The sequence below is a fragment of the Sciurus vulgaris genome, assembly GCF_902686455.1.
Source record: "Sciurus vulgaris genome assembly, contig: HiC_scaffold_216_arrow_ctg1, whole genome shotgun sequence".
Lineage (NCBI taxonomy): Eukaryota > Metazoa > Chordata > Mammalia > Rodentia > Sciuridae > Sciurus > Sciurus vulgaris.
The window spans coordinates 6,084-15,004 of NW_027632842.1; the positions used below are offsets into that span (position 1 = coordinate 6,084).

At 36.0% G+C, this 8,921-nt stretch overlaps 1 pseudogene across 1 annotated transcript; it reads left to right on the forward strand.

Moving 5' to 3' along the window:
• Nucleotides 1-313: 313 nt before the first annotated feature.
• LOC306652438 (serine/threonine-protein kinase RIO3-like) lies at nt 314-3,178 on the forward strand (annotated as a pseudogene). Its single transcript has one exon. The product of its transcript is annotated as a serine/threonine-protein kinase RIO3-like (transcript).
• The last annotated feature ends 5,743 nt before the right edge of the window (nt 3,179-8,921 follow it).

The following is an 8,921-nucleotide window of genomic DNA, read 5'->3' on the forward strand; positions in this document are numbered from 1 at the left end:
AATACCAATAAGCTGAAAGAGCAAGTGCAGGAAGCAAAAGATCATTACAACAAAAAGATAGAGATTCTCAAAAAAACCAAATGAAAATTGTTGAAATGAAGGAAACAATAAACCAAATTAAAAAAAAAAAAAACTCAATGGAAAGCATCACCAAAAGACTAGACCACTTGGAATGAGGACAATGAGGACAAAATATTTAATCTTGAAAATAAAGTTGCCCAAACAGAGAAGACGGTAAGAAATCATGAACAGAATCTCCAAGAACTATGGGACATGATGAAAAGACCAAATTTAAGAATTATCAGGGGACGCGGCGGCAGCCGCTGCCATCTGTCACCTTAGCTCTGGCACCAGCAGCAGGTTGCCGCCACCCCGCTTGTCTTCTTGGCAGAGCCTGGTTCCCGTTCTGCCACCTCTCTCTTCATCAGAGCCTGCTCCCCGTTCTGCCACCTCTCTGCTCTGTTCTCGCTGCCTTCTTCCCCCAATGGATCTGGTCTGAGTGGCATCCCCTGAGCCCGGGAGGGCGGCGGCCTGGGGACCCAGCAAATGTCCATGGGCTACCCCTCAGAACACAATATCCTGTTCTTTGGCTGATGTAATGAGTGAACAGTTGGCTAAAGAATTACAGTTAGAAGAAGAAGCTGCTGCTTTTCCTGAAGTTTCTGTTGCTGAAGGACCATTTATTTCTGGAGAAAACATTGACACTTCCAGCGACCTAATGCTGACTCAGATGCTACAAATGGAATTTGACAGAGAATATGATGCACAGCTTAGGCGTGAAGAAAAAAAATTCAATGGCGATAGCAAAGTTTCCATTTCCTTTGAAAATTATCGAAAACTGCATCCTTTTGAAGACAGCGATAGTTCTGAAGATGAGGTTGACTGGCAGGACACTCGTGATGATCCCTACATACCAGCAAAACCAGTTCCTACTCCCAAAAAGGGTTTTATTGGAAAAGGAAAAGATATCACTACCAAACATGATGAAGTGGTATGTGGGAGAAAGAATACAGTAAGAATGGAAAATTTTGCACCTGGATTTCAGGTAGGAGATGGAATTGGAATGGATTTAAAACTATCAAACCATGTTTTCAATGCTTAAAGACAACATGCCTACTCAGAAGAACGTCGAAGTGCCCGCCTCCATGAGAAGAAGGAGCATTCTACTGCAGAAAAAGCAGTTGATCCTAAGACACGTTTACTTATGTATAAAATGGTCAACTCTGGAATGTTGGAGACAATCACTGGCTGTATTAGTACAGGAAAGGAATCTGTTGTCTTTCATGCATATGGAGGGAGCATGGAAGATGAAAAGGAAGATGGTAAAGCTATACCTACAGAATGTGCCATCAAGGTATTTAAAACAACCCTTAATGAGTTTAAGAATCGTGACAAATATATTAAAGATGATTTCAGGTTTAAAGATTGCTTCAGTAAACTAAATCCACGTAAGATCATCCGCATGTGGGCAGAAAAAGAAATGCACAATCTCACAAGAATGCAGAGAGCGGGAATTCCTTGTCCAACAGTTGTACTACTCAAGAAACACATTTTAGTTATGTCTTTTATTGGCCATGATCAAGTTCCAGCCCCTAAATTAAAAGAAGTAAAGCTCAGTAGTGAAGAAATGAAAGAAGCCTACTATCAAACTCTTCATTTGATGCAGCAGTTGTATAATGAATGTACACTCGTACGTGCTGACCTCAGCTAGTATAACATGCTGTGGCATGCTGGAAAGGTCTGGTTGATCGATGTCAGTCAGTCAGTAGAGCCAACCCATCCTCATGGCCTGGAGTTCTTGTTCCGTGACTGTAGGAATGTTTCACAGTTTTTCCAGAAAGGAGGAGTAAAGGAAGCCCTTAATGAACGGGAACTCTTCAATGCCGTTTCAGGCTTGAACATCTCAGCAGACAATGAAGCTGATTTCTTAGCCGAGATAGAAGCTTTGGAGAAAATGAATGAAGATCATGTTCAGAAGAATGGAAGGAAAGCTGCTTCATTTTTGAAAGACGATGGAGACCCACCAGTGCTGTATGATGAATAGCGCCAGCACCCACTGCTTTCTTTGTCAACAGTGGTGATTGTCAACTGCAATAGCTCATGAAGTTGTGGGTGACTTGAAATACCAAAACAAGGAGGAGCAAACAATGGTGCTTCTGTGCTTTTCCCCCTTGTAATCCATGTGCCAGATGTGTGGAATTTTTAGCTAAGCATTGAGAGAATAAAATGTCACTACCTCTCATCTTATGAACAAGATAATTCTTTAAAAACTATAGATCATATAGCTGAAGGAGACTGAATTTTACATGGCTCATGATATAAAATGTTTTGATGAGAAATTTTGAAAGTAGGTAACATTTCTAAATATGGGGAGGAAAGGACAGATGTGTTTATTACAAGGGAGGTTTTGTGATAACTCCTTTGCTTTATTCACCTTCCTGTTTTGTGTTGCATCTTTCCTTAATTATTTTATAAGCCTAAAATTAGCATTTCTCAATTCTTTTTCCAGATTGTGACCATGATTCTAAAGGAAAATATCTTCTCCTTAGTGGGTGTTACAAATGGATATGTGGTTTCAGAATGGCTGATAGGAGTAGACATAAGCAATGTAGTTTGTATTGACACATCATGAAAATGACCTGAATTCTACTTTTTCCATGCTCATAGCCAAGAAAAGCATCATAGGTTTCTAAAAGAGATAAATATATAAGAACTTCTTCATCAACCAAAATTATAAATTTAATTTTCAACTTTTCTATGTTTAAGTAAATGGGCTGTAACTAACTCACAGCATGGCTGCTCTACATTTATAATGAAGATGTAAATTATTTGGACGGACAGAATGTAAGACTTAACCATGCTTGGTATATTTTAATGAAATCAGCAAAACAAAGTTCAGATCACATTTCACTAAAACTATATACTTATGGATTAATTTTGAGAGAAATAACTAGAGATATTAAATCAAAGGATGAAAAATATGTATAAAGTAATTCAGATACCAAATTAACCAACTAATTTGAGCTGCCTGGTCTCACTTTTAATAGTTTTTAGCCATGGCTAGACACCACTTTTTTTTTTTTTAAGAGAAAAAACAAGCACTGTACTGGAAAAATACAGTGGCTTTGTTAGGATGAAGTTTATTAACTGCAACCTAATCATTCCTCCAATTACTGAAGTTAGACTGGAACCAGTAAAGATTGAAACTTTCTATCTGGTAGTAGAAAGTAAAATTCTAGACAATATTTACATTTGAAAGCTTCTCTTTTAACATTATTTTAAAATGCCAAATATGTTCTTTCTAGAAAAATATTTTTGTTTCTGTTATATAGCTTTTAATTGCTTTTCAGAGAAGTGTGAGATGGGATAGACTCATATTTCTGGAATGTTTACCACTCTGAAATGGATTTAGATCACTGGCAATTATTGGCTTTACAGAAATTCAGAGAACTAATTTTTAAAACAATCATTTAAACCTTTGTTTTCTGACATATTGTTTGACAAAAAGCAGCAAACCATTGCTTGGAGTGTGCTGTGAACATGGCTTTTAAGAAATTAAAAATGCAGAGATCATTTAAAAAAAAAAGAATTATCAGGATTGAGGAAGGCACAGAGATACAAACCAAAGGAATGAACAACCTATTCAATGAAATAATATCAGAAAATTTTCCAAACCTGAAGGAGGAAATGGAAAATCAAGTCCAAGAGGCTTATAGAACACCAAGTGCACTAAATCACAACAGGTCCACACCAAGGCACATTATAATGAAAATGCCTAACATTCAAAATAAAGATAGGATTTTGAAGGCCGCGAGAGAAAAGCATCAGATTACATATAGGTGGAGACCAATACGGATAGCAGCCGACTTCTCAACCCAGACTCTAAAAGCTAGAAGGGCCTGGAACAACATATTTCAAGCCCTGAAAGAACATGGTTGCCAACCAAGAATCCTATACCCAGCAAAACTTACCTTCAGGTTTGAAGAGGAAATTAAATCCTTCCATGATAAACAAAAGTTAAAAGAATTTACAAATAGAAAGCCTGAGCTACAGAATATTCTCAACAAAATATTCCATGAGGAGGAAATGAAAAACAACAATAGAGGTCAGCAAAGGGAGGAACTACCTTGGAGAAAATCCACTCAAAGGAGAAACCAAGCCATGTTAAAAACCAAAAATAAGCCAAATGACGGGAATACAAATCATATCTCAATAATAACCCTAAACTCATCAATCAAAAGACATAGACTGGCAGAATGGATTAAAAAGAAAGACTCAACAATATGCTGCCTGCAAGAGACTCATCTCATAGAAAAAGACATCCACAGACTAAAGGTGAAAGGATGGGAAAAAACCTACCATGCACATGGACTCAGTAAAAAAACAGGGGTTTCCATCCTTATTTCAGATAAAGTGGACTTCAAGCCAAAGTTAGTCAGAAGGGATAAAGAAGGACATTTCATACTGCTTCAGGGAACCATAAATCAGAAAGACATAACAATCATAAATATTTATGCCCCAAACAATGGTGCATCCCTGTACATCAAACAAATCCTTCTCAATTTTAGGAATCACATAGACCACAACTCAATAATTCTGGGTGACTTTAATGCATCGCTGTCACCACTAGATAGATCTTCCAAACAAAAACCAACCAAAGAAACCATAGAACTCAATAACACAATCAATAACCTAGACTTAATAGACATATATAGAATATTCCATCCATCAACGAGCAGATTCACTTTCTTCTCAGCATCACATGGAACCTTCTTGAAAATAGACCATATGTTATGTCACAAAGCAGCCCTTAGTAAATGGGAAAAAATAGAGATACTGCCTTGTGTTCTATCAGATCATAATGGACTGAGAATAGAAATCAATGACAAAATAAAAAACATAAATTACTCCCAAACCTGGAGACTAAATAATATGTTATTGAATGATACATGGATAACAGAAAACATCGGGGAGGAGATAAAAATAAATTCTTACATGTCAATGAGAATGACGATACAACATATCAAAATCCCTGGGACACTATGAAAGTGGTACTAAGAAGAAAAATTCATTGCATGGAGCACATTCCAGAAAAGAATGAAAAGTCAACAACTAAATGACCTAACATTACAGCTCAAAGCCCTAGAAAAAGAAGAACAGAATAACAGCAAAAGTAGTAGAAGACAGGAAATAATTAAAATCAGAGCTGAAATCAATGAAATTGAAACAAAAGAAACTATTCAAAAAATTGACAAAACAAAAAGTTGGTTCCTTGAGAAAGTAAACAATATAGACAAACCCTTAGCCACACTAACAAAAGAAGTAGAGAGAAAACTCAAATTACTAAAATTTATGATGAAAAAGGAAATATCACGACAGACACCACTGAGATACAGAACATAATGAGAAGTTACTTTGAAAATCTGTATTCCAACAAAATAGAAACTACCAAAGACATTGACAAATTTCTAGAGACATATGCTCCTCCCAAACTGAACCAGGACATACACAATTTAAACAGATCAATATCAAGCAATGAAATAGAAGAAGCCATTAAAAACCTACCATCCAAGAAGAGCCCAAGACCAGACAGATTCTCAGCCGAGTTCTACAAGACCTTCAAAGAAGAACTCATTCCAATACTTCTCAAAGTATTCCAGGAAATAGAAAAGGAGGGTACCCTACCAAACTCATTCTATGAAGCTAATATCACCCTCACACCCAAACCAGGCAAAGACACATCAAGGAAAGAAAATTTTAGACCAATATCCTTGATGAATATAGATGCTAAGATCCTTAACAAAATGTTGGCAAACCGTATCCAAAAACATATTAAGAAAATCATACACCATGATCAAGTGGGGTTCATCCCTGGAATGCAAGGATGGTTTAACATCCGTAAATCAATAAACATAATCCATCATGTCAATAGACTTAAGGATAAGAATCATATGGTTATTTCAATTGACACAGAAAAAGTGTTCAACAAAATGCAACACCTCTTTATGCTGAAAACACTAGAAAAAATAGAGATAGTAGGAACATACCTGAACATTGTAGAGGCTATTTATGCTAAGCCCATGGCCAACATCATTCTTAATGGAGAAAAACTGAAACCATTCCCTTTAAAAACAGGAACAAGACAGGGATGTCCTCTTTCATCACTTCTATTCAACATTGTCCTCGAAACTCTAGCCAGAGCAATTAGGCAGACTAAAGAAATTAAAGGGATATGAATAGGAAAAGAGGAACTTAAGCTGTCACTATTTGCTGATGACATGATTCTATATTTAGAGGATCCAAAAACCTCCCCCAGAAAACTTCTAGACCTCATCAATGAATTCAGCAAAATAGCAGGCTATAAAATCAACACACATAAATCTACAGCATTTTTATACACAAGCGATGAAACAGCTGAAAGGGAAATTAGGAAAACAACTCCATTTGCAATAGCCTCAAAAAAAAAAAAAAATACTTGGGAATCAATCTAACCAAAGAGGTAAAATACCTCTACAATGAAAACTACAAAACATTGAAGAAAGAAATTGAGGAAGACCTTAGAAGATGGAAAGATCTTCCATGTTCTTGGATAGGCAGAATTAATATTGTCAAAATGGCCATACTACCAAAAGTGCTATACAGATTCAATGCAATTCCAATTAAAATCCCAATGATGTACCTTACATAAATAGAGCAAGCAATTATGAAATTCATCTGGAAGAATAAGAAACCCAGAATAGCTAAAGCAATCCTTAGCAGGAAGAATGAAACAGGGGGTGTTGCAATACCAGAACTTCAACTATACTACAAAGCAAACAGCATGGTATTGGCACCAAAATAGACAGGTAGATCAATGGTACAGAATAGAGGACATGGACACAAACCCAAATAAATACAATTTTCTCATACTAGACAAAGGGCCCAAAAATATGCAATGGAGAAAAGATAGCCTCTTCAACAAATGGTGCTGGGAAAACTGGAAATCCATATGCAACAGAATGAAACTAAACCCCTATCTCTCACCCTGCACAAAACTCAACTCACAATGAGTCAAGGACCTTGAAATCAGACCAGAGACTCTGCATCTTATAGAAGAAAAAGTAAGTCCAAATCTTCACCTTGTTGGCTTAGGATCAGACTTCCTTAACATAACTCCCATAGCACAAGAAATAAAAGCAAGAATCAATAACTGGGATAGATTCAAACTAAATAGCTTTCTCTCAGCAAAGGAAACTATCAGAAATGTGAAGAGAGAGCCTACAGAGTGGGAGAATATCTTTGCCATTCATACTTCAGATGGAGCACTAATTTCCAGAATATATAAAGAAGTCAAAACACTCTACACCAAGAATACTAATAACTCAATCAACAAATGGGCTAAGGAAATGAACAGACACTTCACAGAAGAAGATCTACAAGCAATCAACAAACATATGAAAAAATGTTCACCATCTTTAGTAATAAGAGAAATGCAAATCAAAACTACACTAAGATTCCATCTCACCCCAATTAGAATGACGATTATCAAGAATACAAGCAACAATAGGTGTTGGAGAGGATGTGGGGAAAAAGGTACACTCATACATTGCTGGTGGGGCTGCAAATTAGGGCAGCCACTCTGGAGAGCAGTGTGGAGATTCCTTGGAAAACTTGGAATGGTCCCACCATTTGACCCAGCTATCCCACTCCTCGGCCTATACCCAAAGGACTTAAAATCAGCACACTTCAGAGATACAGCCACATCAATGTTCATAGCTGCTCAATTCACCATAGCCAGACCTGTGGAACCAACCTAGATGTCCTTCAATTGATGAATGGATAAAGCGACTGTGATATATATATATATATATATATATATATATATATATATATATATATATATATATACACACACACACACACACAATGGAGTATTACTCAGCTATAAAGAATAATAAAATTATGGCATTTGCAGGTACATGGATGAAATTGGAGAACATCATGCTAAGTGAGATAAGCCAATCTATAAAATCCAAAGGATGAATATTTTCACTGATAAGCGGATGATGACACATAATGGGGGTGGGAGGGGGGCAGGAATGGACGAAGGAGGGATTGTATAGTGGGAAAAGAGGGGTGGGAGGGTTGGGGGGAAGGAAAAAAAACAGAACAATTCAAACATCATTACCTTATGTAAATGTATGATTATGCAAATGGTATGCTGTTACTCCATGTACAAACAGAAACAACATGTATCCCATTTGTTTACAATAAAAATAAATTTTTAAAAAATCCATAGGGCATATATCATATTAGTTTTAGATGTTATTGTATGAATATCATGTAAGTATTAAAGGTCACAAGAAGCAATTATATTACTTTTAGCTGCTGTAATATGGATATTATATTAATATGGGATGGCACAGGACAGCTATTGTATTTGCTTTAGAGGTCATGGTATGGGCATTATATTAGTATTGAACTGCCAGGGTCAGCTATTATATTAGTATTAGAGGCCACCCTATGAATGTTATATTAACATTAAAAGTCATATAACATATAGTATGGATATCATAATAGTATTACCATTAGTTTCACATGCTATAATATTGATATTACATTATTATTAAAGACCAGAAGGCAGGTATTGTATTAGATTAAGATGTTATAGTATGCCTTTAGATTAATAATAAAGGCCACAGGGCAGATATTACATTATTTTAGATGCTATAATGTAATTATTACATATGTATTAAAGGTCAGAGGGCAGCTATTATACTAGTATCAAATGGTATGCTATGGATATAATAGTATTAGAAGCCACAGGACATATATTATATTAGTTTAAGATGTAATAACACAAATATTACATTAAGTTAAAGACCACAGGGCACATACTTTTATTATTTTTAGATGATAAAATTTGGGTATTACATTAATAT